At 35.5% G+C, this 15,389-nt stretch overlaps 1 long non-coding RNA gene across 1 annotated transcript; it reads left to right on the top strand.

The window, feature by feature from the left end:
• The first annotated feature begins 2,477 nt into the window (after positions 1 to 2,477).
• Positions 2,478 to 15,298, top strand: LOC125674844 (uncharacterized). Its single transcript, XR_007370278.2, has 3 exons — positions 2,478 to 4,933; positions 11,358 to 11,538; positions 12,570 to 15,298. It is a non-coding gene; the product is annotated as an uncharacterized LOC125674844 (long non-coding RNA).
• Positions 15,299 to 15,389: the final 91 nt, after the last annotated feature.

The raw sequence follows: 15,389 nt of genomic DNA, 5'->3' as shown, positions 1-15,389 counted from the left end.
TTTAGAATTTTTTAGAATCCACATTTGATTAACACCACTTCTGGCATATGTAGTCGAACAGTAAGTTTGAAGTTTCTCCTTCACAGCTGTTAATATTTTTCGTGAGGAGCAAAGATAGGGGCTCTTTGTTTGTAAGGGTTTTTATGTAGTTTAGGAATCCAGTATAGGTACGGTAACTCATATTCATTCGACCCATTGACTGGGATATTAAATGTGTCTAAAACTGAAGCATGGTTTTGAAGAATTTCATCTTTTGAAAGGGCAGTTGGATTATAAGTATGATTCTCTACCCAGAGTTCCGTGCGTTCCTCGCACTACACCTAATAGATTATATTTCTTCTCCCATAGGATTTTTGGTGGGAGTGAAAATCCCCCAAGTGGGATTAAAAATCCCTCCAAAATCCCATGGGATTTTTTTTTATTTCAGGTGAAATATCTTAAAAACTACAATAGGTACAAGTGTAAATGTTGGTGCATGTCTTGTGAACATAAAATCCCATCTTTTTTTGTAAAGGGTTTATTTGTATTCTTAATAAAAGGTTTGGCGAAACTCCGGACTTTTGTCGTGTCCAGAGTTAAATGTCGCACTGTTCTATGTCAACGACTTTTTACAGAAATCTTGTAAAAGTTTCTAATATCCAACATTTAAGATTTCGACTAAATATTTAGTCATACTATGAAATGTTTTTGGTGCAATTAAATTGATGCTTACTGTAAATTGTTTAAAATCGCCGTTTTCTGATCCTAAATTTAGAACTACTTCGTAATATGCGTATGAATGTAGAACATCCATGTGGTGAAGATTTGAATTTAAATATGGAATCAGAAGTATGAAAGGCTGTAAAAAAAAACCGATAAAACTTGTGAAATAAGAGATGGTAAATATGTCAGTGGGCTATGAAAAAAGCCTGATGTCATCACCTGTTACCAGAACTTTTAAACGGAAAGGAAACCGATAATGATTGTTTATATCATGTGATTATATTGTCACGTGATTGCAAGCGTTGACAGAGGTGTATGTGAAGCTTGCGTAAAGCGCCCTTTGGTGAGAGAATGGTACATGCTCTTCTAAAATTACGTTTGGAATTCTTTAAAGTTATTTATAGAAAGATAGAGCATCATAAATGAATTAAAAATAACAGGCAAAAGGATGATTTTAATGGTGACCATTAATCACAATTGATCTTATTTCATATAATTTAGTTACTAACATTAGGGGGGGAAATGCTACAATTAAATAAAGGGGACTCCATCCCCCCATATTTTTTCCCACAGACACCTGATAACTATATTTACCCCCCCCCTTCTGATTTTTTTGCGGTGACAATTCCTCCAAATGTTTGGATTCCTTGTCTCTCTCAACCCAATTTCGATTGATGTAGTCGTTTCACGCTTTTCACAAGCTTTAGAGATTGTGGACTGGTATAATAGAATATACTTATTATAAACAGTATAAGGTAAGTATAAGGCTTACAAAAAAGCATGTTTACGATTACATAAATCGAAATTAGGGTGGAATAGACGGGGAATCCACACATTTCAGAGAAATAATCGCCGCCCCCAAAAAATCAGAAGGGGGGGGGGGGGTGTCCATACTTCAGATGCCTGTGAATTTTTCCATATCGGCACAGATCCGTAATATTAGGGATGCGGGGGAGGGGGTTCGCCGGAGAAGTTGGAAGTTGCACATGGCTTGTTTAAATTTCCTAACAGACAATGATAAAAATATAATAGTCATGATAAAGATCTTCAGAACCTTAATTAGTGTATGCATGGGTGGGGGTGTTATAGTTTTCGTCATTGCTGTCTCAATTTTTTCCCCTCAGGCTGAGAGGGGGGGGGGGGGGTCATTCTTTGCTCCAGGGCTTCAATTCACAACTTTCAAGTTTACATGCATTGGTATCTTCTCATTCACTACTACATACTACTATCAAAAATAGTGGAGGGGCCATTCTCGCAATATATCTTCATTTGCATGCATGAAAATAACAGTTAATGTTCATTGTCAATTAAAAGGGTTGGCCAGACGCCTTCGAAAAACATTGATATGTGCTTGCATCGTTCTTGGTACTTATGTTTCATAAAACTTCAATGTAACAACAGTTACTTGTCACATCAATACATACCACAAAGTCATTAACACATCACTAAAAAACTTCCCTTGCTCTATTTTGCATACTTCCAAATAATCTTTTATCTGTATTTTCTCTGACTTTCCATAGATCTGCATGAAACATGCAATTGGCAGAAATATTTCTCATACTAGTTAACGAAGTTGTATTTACAGTAAGTCATAATTTCATTAATATCTTCATCAGAAATTATTCCGACACGATTTCAAATATTTTTAAATCTCCACTCGGGAAGTCTTAGCTTCTATCTTCTGATGACATGTAAAATCCCGAAACGTACCAACAGCTTTGGGTTTTTTTGAGTAACTAAAAATAGCGTACAGCGTCTTCAATTCAAATTTTTTATTTTGTTAACAAAGCAATATGTTCAAGATCTTTTGGTAATAAACATCGTATCAATTTATTGTGATAATAAAACAATGAGACTTTATTTTTCAACACAACGAATATACAATTTTCATTTTGTGCGGTATCAGTACATAGCACTTCGTGGTATAAAACGGAAAATCCATGTTTTGTTGCAGTTTTCGGCGATAAGAGGCAACGAATGCAGTCATGTCATACATGGTTTTTAGGTTGAATGATTGTACAATACAACGGTAGTAAATACATTTGCATCGCATATTCCCTGGAAGATCAAAAGGCCGACATTCTCAGGGGTGCCATTCTGTGTCATTTGAAGCTAGGTACCTTGTGTTGTTATTAGTATACAATGGTCATAAGTCATTTACAGAAACAAGTGCCTGTGGATAAAAGTGTTAAATCTGCGTGAACTGTTTGGTATTTTTTTTCTTTTTGAAATATAATCTTTGCAGTTAATGTACTCTGTATACTAAGAATTCATATTGATTTTGGATAGAATTTCACAAAAAGATTTGCGCCAGGTCCTTAGGAATCAACCCCCCTACCCCACCCCCCACACGGCACATTTTTTGGATGATTGGAACGTATACCCCTTTACATCTACTTTGAAGTTTTTTCCAACGCCATGACATAAATAATAAATAGATAAATAAATAAAAATGCAAAAATAAAAAAGAAAGATGTATATGTATTCGGATTGGCATGTTCCACTTTGTCCGGGTTGAAATCTCTGAGGATGCAAATGTACATTACGCCGCACTGCTTGCAGTACGTACATGGTACAGGCGTACCGCATAGGTATGTAACTACTAAGACTATAAACCAAAGAGAATATGATATGTAAAACTATTACTCTGAATGCGTTTTACTTGTTTACAATGTAGCCTGTCGGGCTGTAGTGTCACACGCGTGGTTTACAAGTGCACTTTAGGTGGCAGTGGAGGAAATTCGAACGATGTATGGATTATTGTCTCCTGGTAACTTTGGCAGTTACCTTTTGCTTTCAATCTACTTTTTAAGAATAATTCAACCCTCGCTAATCATTTCCAAGCTGCATTTCGATCTTGGAAGAATGATCTTCAGCTACAATACAAAATTAAGGGATGATGTTGTGTACTGAGTTTTTCTTGATTGTTTACATCTGTGATTTGTTTATGTGATGTATAAACTGATCAAGCTGTACAGTGTCATGACATATAGTGGCATAGCTTCCATTTATATGCTTGCGCATCATTTTGTCAGAAGAAGAAATTTCTAAAATTAAGATTTTTAACATGTATATGATTATATGTGTTTGTTTGATTTTAGTATAATACCTGTAGAGAATATTTCAGTAATATGAAGTGCGACACATTTAGACGCATGCATGTGGTGTTTAAAGGTCTCATCTGAAAGACCAGCAACTTTCTCTTTTGAATGCTAAATATGACGATGGAGCATTCACCTCACTACCTACATTTACACCCTAAATAAAGTACATTAGCATGGCTCGAAACCATGATTTCTTCATCATGAAGCAAATGCTCTGTTACCACTGAGCTACCAATTTTTTAACATGAATTCATAGCTAAACAATTTAAAAATTTATAACTAATTTTTTGGTTAATTTCATAAATATTATTCCTCTCTCTCTAGACACAATTCTGGGTAACCCCCTGCCTTTGGGGATATAAGCACATCATTTCTTTCAGAATGGGACAATGTCAGGAGAGCTTTTGTTATTTGTTATACTCTTAGTGTTGATGGCATCTATGAACAACAGGATAATGTTTTTAGATTATTATTTCTGATATCTATTTGTAAATTGTTTATGAGGGGTTGTTAAAGTTTGTGGACAAAAGGACACACTTATTAAAAATTCAAAGTTATGATAAGTAAAAAATATAGGAGATGTGTAACAAGATTGTAGATTTGAACATTTTAATTTTAATTAATTTTTATAAGTATTGATTTCAGATACATGTATGACATTGCATGCTTGATCGGGGAGGGGGGCTACAGTTAGATAATATTCTGGTCAGCACATTCGATAAACTACAGTTGTACATGGAACTCATTAAATCACTTCTTTTTCTTTCAGTGGTCTTCAACTTTTAATCTCCAAGAAGGATATGTAATTAAAAGATGAATAAAGTATCCCTAAGAATACCAGAAGAAAGGCTGTGTTGAGAAAAACAGCCCTTCCTCAGTACCTCAGAACTAGATGATAGCCCTTGTTACTTTATGCTGAATATGACACAGTATAGAAGATCTGATCATGAAGAAGTTACACCATTGATACACTTGCCAACTGCCAAAACTACTTTCTGATAGTATGACGAGATTAAAAGATATCATGGTGTAGTCATGACACAAACTGCAAATCAAAGATTGTCTTCCCCAGAGGATGAACAGAGTGCTTCACATGGATAACATTTCCTTTTCGAGTTTTGAAATTAGTAAGTATACAAAATATTTTAGGCCACATAGTCATAAAATTATTTTTTAGATTTCCATCCTTGCTTGGAAAAAAATGGGGCAGGTGGTGTATTTTTTATTTTTCAGAATATATATTTCCCGTTCATTATACTCGCATGTTGCTGTAGAGTGTAGATTACTTCATATATATTTTTACATTGTTTTCTTTGGACAGAAAATTTTCATACAGTAATATTATAATTGTTTTTAAGTGATTTTGAAGTACATTTTCATGCAACACTGAAGTTGAACATTCTTTTGCGCTTTTTTGAATAATAGTAATTTTTAGCTCACCTGAGCTGAAAGTTTAAATGAGCTTTTCCAATCCCCTGTTGTCCGTCTGTCTGTAAACTTTCACATTTCTGACTTCTTCTCAAGAACCACTGGGCCAATTTCAACCAAACTTGACAAAAAGCATCCTTTGTGAAGGGCTTTCAAGTTTGTTCAAATAAAGGGCCACACCCCCTTTCAAAGGGAAGATATAATTACAAAATTGCAAAAATAGGGTTGGGTCATTTAAAAATTTTCTCCTAAAGATTAAAGAACCACTGGGCCAGAAGAGCTGAAATTTACATGAAATCTTCCTGACATAGTGTAGATTGAAGTTTGTACAAATCATGATCCCCATAGGTAGGATGGGGCCACAATAGGGGATCAAATATTTTACATACAAATATAAAGGGAAAATCTTTAAAAATCATCTTCTCAAGAAACACTGGGCTAGGAAAGTACAAATTTACATAAAAACTTCCTGACATAGTGCAGATTCAGGTTTGTTAAAATCATGACCCCCTGGGGTAGAATGGGGCCATAAAAATCTTCTTCTCAAGAACCATTAGGCCAGAGCAGTTTACATAATTTACATGAAAGCTTCCTGACATACAGCTCTGTAGTGCAGATTCAAGTTTGTAAAAATAAAATTTCGAAAAGGTGTCGCTGTGTTTGGTGTAATTTTTGTTCATTCTGCACAAACTTGCTCACTCAGCTTGACACAGCCTAGGTGTTCATATGTATTTTTTTTATTTTTCGTAACTTAAAATGTCGTGTAGCAATGGTGGCCAGATCAAATTTTCCTTCCAATGTTATAATAGGACTAGACATGGGTATCATTTTGCATACAATTTAAAGTATGTTTTTGCATATACACATTTTTCTAATGCCTGTACACATTGAATTATTAAACACCAGGCACGTCCTCCTATCCCCTTTACAAGCTATGTTTGTGTGGGGTTTTTTGGAGTTAGATTTTAGGTAGGAGAAATCATGGCCCCGTGAGTAGGTTGGGCCACAATACTTAAATAGGGATCAAAGTTTTAGAAGCGAATATGTAGAACAAATCTTTAAATATGGGCCAAGGTGAATCAGGTGAGCGATGTGGCCCATGGGCCTCTTGTTTGAATATGCAGTTTATGCAGGATCAGGATATGCCATTGCCGTATCCGCTAATTAATGAGTCATAATTACCATCATTGTACCACAAAGCAACAGTCACTGTACTGTAGTTCTTTTGCTTAACATTATTCAATTCAGTTTGCCATCATCTTCTTCTAGTCTAAGACACGCACACTCAATAATAAAAGTTCCAAACACAGAATTGGGAAATGACATGGTATCGCATACTTTCACATTCAATAGCATCTCTATTAATCAATTTTAACAAGGCATACATGTTCAGTCACTTGACCAAATGCATATCACACTGCGACAGTCCTTCACAACTACCACATCTTTGGATACCCTTATAATAGAAACATGTCAAATATAACCACAACATGCCAAAATGTTAGGGTCAGTCATTGAAATGCTCTAAATGTTTGATATACAAGCCAAATATTTGTTCTCAACTTCTTTTTAAAAAAAAAAAAGGTAGAATAAAAAACAATGGGGTGGATAATTTTGAGAGGGGTGGGCGTGGATGATAATCTGTAAATATGAAATTCTATGTGGCCTTAAGTACAGTAAATATGAAAGCAGATCTTAGTATTTAACAATTTTGTTGATCCATAATTTATTTACAGATTTTATATGATCTTATTTTGTATAATTAAAATCTTAGATGGTATATGTAGAATAATTATATCATTTAGCAAAATATACATGTAGTAAATTTGTGTAACAATTAATCCATTCAACCCAAAAATGAATTTGCATATTTTAATTGATTTTTAGCTCACCTGAACCAAAGGTTCAAGTGAGCTTTTCTGGTCACATTTTGTCTGTCTTCTGTCCGTCTGTCTGTCTGTCGGTCTGTAAACTTTTCACATTTTCGACTTCTTCTCCAGAACCACTGGGCCAATTTCAATCAAACTTGGCCAAAAGCATCCTTGGGTGAAGGGCTTTCAAGTTTGTTCAAATGAAGGGCCATGTCCCTTTCAAAGGGGAGATAATCACAAAAATAGGATGGGGTCATTTAAAAATCTTCTTCTCAAGAACCACTGAGCCAGAAAAGCTGAAATTTATATGAAAGCTTCCTTATATAATGCAGATTCTAAATTGTTAAAACCATGGCCCCCAGGGGTCGGATGGGGGCCACAATAGGGGATCAAAATTTTACATACAAATATATAGGGAAAATCTTTAAAAATCTTCTTCTCAAGAACCACTGACCCAGAAAAGCTGAGATTTATATGAAAGCTTCCTTATATAATGCAGATTCTAAATTGTTAAAATCACGGCCCCCGGGGGTTGGATGGGGCCACAATAGGGGATCAAAGTTTTACATACAAATATATAGGGAAAATCTTTAAAAATCTTCTTCTCAAGAACCACTGAGCCAGAAAAGCTGAAATTTATATGAAAGCTTCCTTATATAATGCAGATTCGAAATTGTTAAAATCATGGCCCCCGGGGGTCGGATGGGACCTCAAGGGGGGGATCAAAGTTTTACATACAAATATATAGGGAAAATCTTTAAAAATCTTCTTCCCAAGAACCACTGAGCCAGAAAAGCTGAGGTTTATATGAAAGCTCCCTTATATAATGCAGATTCTAAATTGTTAAAATCATGGCCCCCGGGGGTCGGATGGGGCCATAATAGGGGATCAAAGTTTTACATACAAATATATAGGGACAATCTTTTAAAAAATCTTCTTTTCAAGGAACCACTGAGCCAGAAAAGCTGAGATTTATATGAAAGCTTCCTGATATAATGCAGATTCTAAATTGTTAAAATCACGGCCCCTGGGGGTCGGATGGGGCCACAATAGGGGGTCAAAGTTTTACATACAAATATATAGGAAAAATCTTCTTCCCAAGAACCACTGAGCCAGAAAAGCTGAGATTTATATGAAAGCTTCCTGATAGTGTACAGATTCTAAATTGTTAAAATCATGGCCCCCGGGGGTCGGATGGGGCCATAATAGGGGATCAAAGTTTTACATACAAATATATAGGGAAAATCTTTAAAAAATCTTCTTTTCAAGAACCACTGAGCCAGAAAAGCTGAGATTTATATGAAAGCTTCCTGATATAATGCAGATTCTAAATTGTTAAAATCACGGCCCCCGGGGGTCGGATGGGGCCACAATAGGGGGTCAAAGTTTTACATACAAATATATAGGAAAAATCTTTAAAAATCTTTTCCCCAAGAACCACTGAGCCAGAAAAGCTGAGATTTATATGAAAGCTTCCTGATAGTGTACAGATTCTAAATTGTTAAAATAATGGCCCCCGGGGATCGGATGGGGCCACAATAGGGGATCAAAGTTTGTTTTTTTTTTTTTTTTTTTTTTTTTTTTTTTTTTTGTTGATATAGTGCAGATTCAAGTTTGTTAAAATCATGGACCCTGGGGATTGGATGGGGCCTCAAGGGGGGCATCAAAGTTTTACATACAAATTTATAGGAAAAATCTTTTAAAATCTTCTTCTCAAGAACCACTGAGCCAGAAAAGCTGAGGTTTATATGAAAGCTTCCTGATATAGTACAGATTATAAATTGTTAAGACGCCCCCGGGGGTCGGATGGGACCTCAAGGGGAGATCAAAGTTTTACATACAAATATATAGGGAAAATCTTTAAAAATCTTCTTCCCAAGAACCACTGAGCCAGAAAAGCTGAGGTTTATATGAAAGCTCCCTTATATAATGCAGATTCTAAATTGTTAAAATCATGGCCCCCGGGGGTCGGATGGGGCCATAATAGGGGATCAAAGTTTTACATACAAATATATAGGGAAAATCTTTAAAAAAAATCTTCTTTTCAAGAACCACTGAGCCAGAAAAGCTGAGATTTATATGAAAGCTTCCTGATATAATGCAGATTCTAAATTGTTAAAATCACGGCCCCCGGGGGTCGGATGGGGCCACAATAGGGGGTCAAAGTTTTACATACAAATATATAGGAAAAATCTTCTTCCCAAGAACCACTGAGCCAGAAAAGCTGAGATTTATATGAAAGCTTCCTTATATAATGCAGATTCTAAATTGTTAAAATCATGGCCCCCGGGGGTCGGATGGGGCCATAATAGGGGATCAAAGTTTTACATACAAATATATAGGGAAAATCTTTAAAAAATCTTCTTTTCAAGAACCACTGAGCCAGAAAAGCTGAGATTTATATGAAAGCTTCCTGATATAATGCAGATTCCAAATTGTTAAAATCACGGCCCCCGGGGGTCGGATGGGGCCACAATAGGGGGTCAAAGTTTTACATACAAATATATAGGAAAAATCTTCTTCCCAAGAACCACTGAGCCAGAAAAGCTGAGATTTATATGAAAGCTTCCTTATATAATGCAGATTCTAAATTGTTAAAATCATGGCCCCCGGGGGTCGGATGGGGCCATAATAGGGGATCAAAGTTTTACATACAAATATATAGGGAACATCTTTAAAAAATCTTCTTTTCAAGAACCACTGAGCCAGAAAAGCTGAGATTTATATGAAAGCTTCCTGATATAATGCAGATTCTAAATTGTTAAAATCACGGCCCCCGGGGGTCGGATGGGGCCACAATAGGGGGTCAAAGTTTTACATACAAATATATAGGAAAAATCTTCTTCCCAAGAACCACTGAGCCAGAAAAGCTGAGATTTATATGAAAGCTTCCTTATATAATGCAGATTCTAAATTGTTAAAATCATGGCCCCCGGGGGTCGGATGGGGCCATAATAGGGGATCAAAGTTTTACATACAAATATATAGGGAAAATCTTTAAAAAATCTTCTTTTCAAGAACCACTGAGCCAGAAAAGCTGAGATTTATATGAAAGCTTCCTGATATAATGCAGATTCTAAATTGTTAAAATCACGGCCCCCGGGGGTCGGATGGGGCCACAATAGGGGGTCAAAGTTTTACATACAAATATATAGGAAAAATCTTCTTCCCAAGAACCACTGAGCCAGAAAAGCTGAGATTTATATGAAAGCTTCCTTATATAATGCAGATTCTAAATTGTTAAAATCATGGCCCCCGGGGGTCGGATGGGGCCATAATAGGGGATCAAAGTTTTACATACAAATATATAGGGAAAATCTTTAAAAAATCTTCTTTTCAAGAACCACTGAGCCAGAAAAGCTGAGATTTATATGAAAGCTTCCTGATATAATGCAGATTCTAAATTGTTAAAATCACGGCCCCCGGGGGTCGGATGGGGCCACAATAGGGGGTCAAAGTTTTACATACAAATATATAGGAAAAATCTTTAAAAAAATTTCCCCAAGAACCACTGAGCCAGAAAAGCTGAGATTTATATGAAAGCTTCCTGATAGTGTACAGATTCTAAATTGTTAAAATCATGGCCCCTGGGGATCGGATGGGGCCACAATAGGGGATCAAAGTTTTACATACAAATATATAGGGAAAATCTTTAAAAATCTTCTTCTCAAGAACCATTGGGCCAAAGAAGTTCACATTTACATGAAAGCTTTCTGACATAGTGTAGATTCCAGTTTGCAAAAACCATGGCCTCCAGGGGAAGGTTTGGGCCATAATAGGGACTACGGTTTTACATGCAAATAGATATGGAAAATCTTCTGATATGGACCAAGGTGACTCAGGTGAGCGATGTGGCACATGGGCCTCTTGTTTTAATTACTGATTAGATCACCTGAGTGGGTATAAGGATTGATAAACTAAGATTTTGAATTTTTAAAAAAGCTAACAGACAGATGAAAGAGCTTGATAAATACCATAATACAGTCCATCATAACATGGGTGCATGAAAATCAGGTTCTAGAGCAGATATTAATATATTAGGTAGAACATTGATGATACGCCTGGTATATGTAAATTGTAACACCCTCTTCATTAATACTGTGCATTTTGACAAAATAGTATATGAAGTCCAGTGGTTCCATTGAATTTGAACATATGTTGAATAAATATAGAGTTAGTAGTGGTAGGGAACAGGTATTGCTTGAATGTGTCTACTAGATTTCTTGTTAAATAACCTTCATTTTAATTTCAGTCAAACATAATTTTGCATCAAAGAGAAAAAGTGGCTTTGACATAACCTAGAAAATACAATATTCATTAAAAAGAGCATGGCACCAGGATAGCTAGATGCCCATATTCCCAGCAAAATGAGCCAGTCCTAAAGAGAGTCCACTAGAGATGAAATAAAACTCATTAAAATGTATTGAGAAAAGGTATATATATATACAAGTTTTGATTTGCACCTTAGAAGTATATTGATAATTTGTATTTTGACAACCTCCAACTGAAATACAGTGAAAATATTGCTGCAGTACTGTAATTATGTCTCCCCTCTTTCAGGGGAGATATATTGTTTTTGTACTTTCTGTCCGTCTGCCACAAAATCTTGTGAACACTTCTCCTATATGGCTTATCGGATAGACTTGAAACTTTGTACAATGCTTCATTGCCATTTGTAGATGTGTATATTGGTGGGACGGAAGGATCCCATTATTTTCCTAAAAGTTAATAGTAGATCTAAGAGGGGTGGAGGATGTAAAATACCTTGTCAACACTTCTCCTATATGGCTTATTGGATAGATTTGAAACTTTGTACAATGCTTCATTGCCATTTGTAGATGTGCATATTGTCGGGACAGGAGGGTCCAATTATTTTTCTAAAAGTTAATAGTAGATCTGAGAGGTGTGGAGGATGTTAAAATAGCTTGTGAATACTTCTCCTATATGGCTTATCCGATAGACTTGAAATTTTGTAGAATACTTCAATGCCATTTGCGATGTGCATATTGCAGGGACAGATCAAAGATCCAAATGTTGTCCCTAATATAGTGGATTGTAGGGGTGGAGGGTGTAAAATAGTTTGTGAACCCTTCTCCTATGTGGCTTAATTATTGGAGTTCATAATGTCTATGTTCCTGCTCATGCTTTATCTTCCATACCATGCAGTACATTAAGGGGTTGGAGGTTTCATTTGGAGCACTTCCAATTTGGGGAGCTGGGGATACATTTGTTTTTCATAAAAACAATCTGAAGTTATGATATATTTGTCATAAAATGTTTATGATATCTGTATCACTTTGAATCTTTAAAAATGATAATTGATATGTGAATTAATATTTACAGCTGATCATTTGATAAACACTTACTTTCTAGAAATAGAAATTATGATTTTTATCTAATTGTACATTTCTTGCTACCTTTTACGAAGACCTTTTACTAATCACTTCTCTAAATATTTTTGCAGATTTGTCAGAATGTTATGCATCATGATCAACAGAAAAAAACTTCACAGGTAGACCAAAGCTGACATGGGATGAGATCCTAAAACGAGACCTAGAGTTTAGAGGATTGGATAGGATCAATCCACTGGGTTGCCAAGTGTGGAAGTACAAACTTCAACCTCGACAGGACAGCCAGGCCTCACCCTTGCAAAAATATTAATTTGGCCTGGATAGTCAAAATGAGTGATGATGATGATATCAAGGTCTGACACTGTAAGCTCAGTAAGGGTAGATGCTGGCAATGGAGGCAATACAACAAACAGGTTTAACATTGAACATGTTTATATACTTTTTTAGCTCACCTGAGCCAAAGGCTCAAATGAGCTTTTCTGATCACCTTTGCCTGTCGTCTGTCTCTCTGTAAACTTTTCACATTTTCATTTTCTTCTCCAGAGTGAACCACTGGTCCAGTTTCAATCAAACTTGGTATGCATCATCAATAGATAAAGGGTATGCAAAAATAGGGTGGGGTCATTTAAAAAACCTTTTCAAGAACCACTGGACCAGGAAAGTTGAATTCACATAAAAGGTTCCTGTTTTGTGCAAATCATGGTCTCCGGGGGTAGTGTGAGGTCACAATCGAGGATCAAAGTTTTACATTCATATATAGTACAGATTCAAGTTTGTTAAAGGTCATGGCTCACAGGGGTAGAGTGGGGTCACAATAGGGGATCTAAGTTTTATATGTGAAATATATACAAGGAAAATCTTTTAAAATCTTCTCCTAAAAAACTAGATGCAGAACTAAACCCAAAATCGTAGCTCTTTGAGAAGATATTGGGGCAAGTCAGAGTGCTAGAGCTTCAGATGAACCCCTTATTAAAAATCTTCAATTTACGGCACAGAAAAAAAGTGCATGGTTAAGTCCCTCTATCACTGCATTCCTGCATTGCTGTCTCATGAATTTAATATTAAATAATTCCTAACATCTTTTCCCACTATACTTGTTTCCAAGCATACTTTCAAATATTCCTTAAACCCACATATAACCTAAAAACTCACAGCTTCAAGTGATTTTCTTTGTTGATGTAGCCATGTTAGGTATACGTAACCAGTCAATTTGAACCCCAGTTCATTTCCATACTCATACTCATTTTGAAACATAATGTCTGTGTGAACTAATATCCCCACAAATATTTTTAGTGAAATATTTTGGATGAAATCATCCCAGTTGGGTTACATACTTATTATTCAAAAACTGTAGGTTTGAATATTGAACTAATCTCACAGCTTTCTTAAGTTTGGTCCCCATCCCCTCCAGTCTGTTTTTACGCTTAACTATTGAAATGGAGTGTAAGGGATCAGACTAGGCTTTAATAGCATTATCAATTTTCAAAAGCTTTAGAAAAATTATACAATTTTAGGTCACTTGAGTAAACTCAGATGACATATTGCTATTGGTCTGCGTCCGTTGTAGTCCGTCGATGTTAACAATTGAATATTTTTAACTAAATTCTATAACTGAAAGGTGAAGATAATGAACAGCGATCAATCTACAATTCAAATAACAGAATTCTTTTCAAATTTAGTATGAAGCACACAAATTTACATTAAACCTTCCTGACATAGTGCATATTCAAGTTTGTTAAAATCATTTCCCGGGAGGTATGGTGTGGTAACAATAGGGGATCAAAGTTTTATATGCTGATATATTTAAAGGAAAAATCTTTAAAGATATCTCTTGAACTATTTAAGCTAGGGCTTTCATATCTTGTATATACAATTTTTATGACAAAACAAATCTGACCTATTCAGTGTGTCCTGAACTACATTATGTTTAAGGTAAAACTTGTACGGTACCAATTTTGATGCACCAGATGCGCATTTCGACAAATAATGTCTCTTCAGTGGTTAGCGTGGGTTCAAATCCCGCTCACGCCGGTAAGTGAGAAAGTTTCCCAGTTTACTTTTGGAAGGTCGGTGGTCTCTTCCCAGGTACATTGTATCTGGGTTCTCTCTTCCACCAATAAAAACTGGGCACCACCAGATAACTGAAAAATTGTTGAGTGTGGCGGAAAACAGCTAAAACAATCAATCATATTATGTTCTTTGACCTTGTGACCCAGAACTCTGAATTTGACCTACTTTTAAGAAAGTATATCTTATTAAGTATATCCAGGACTATTTTAGATAGGGCTTTCATGTATTTTATATAGATTACTTATGGCAAGGTCTTTCATATCATACCAAAACCTATGACTTCATACCTTGGTCTTATCCAGAACAGCAATATCATGCTTGTCATATCTTTGTGTTATATGATTTCATTTTAGTAATGTTGTGTTCTTTAGAGGTAGGTTTGGGTCACATTATTCATGAGAATAAAGATTGATAAAATAGCATTTAAAAATCAAAACAGCAGGGCCAAGGTGACTCAGGTGAGCGATGTGGCCCCTGGGCCTCTTGTTGATTTTGATATTTGTAGATATCATTTGTATGAGAAATGGAACTCTTTTTTCTTCTTTTACAAATACATGTATTATCATATGGATCCATCTGTGTTGATTATTTAATCAAAGGACTACATTCAATGTATTAAATGCAAATTTATTGATATGTCTGTGGTTGAAATACTTATGTATGTATACATTTTTCTCGCACATGCAATTACATATATGATGTATATATATTTACTAATTGTACATATAATATCCCCTGTTATATAATAAAATATATGACTGAGAATAAAAGACCTGCTGTTTTCATTGCTACCATGGAACATTAAAAGATTAGAATAATTCAAATATCTTAATGAATTCTGTAATATATGAATTTGATATTTG

This window comes from Ostrea edulis, chromosome 9 (genome assembly GCF_947568905.1).
Source record: "Ostrea edulis chromosome 9, xbOstEdul1.1, whole genome shotgun sequence".
NCBI classification, from domain to species: domain Eukaryota; kingdom Metazoa; phylum Mollusca; class Bivalvia; order Ostreida; family Ostreidae; genus Ostrea; species Ostrea edulis.
This window is presented reverse-complemented; position numbering and strand designations above follow the sequence as displayed.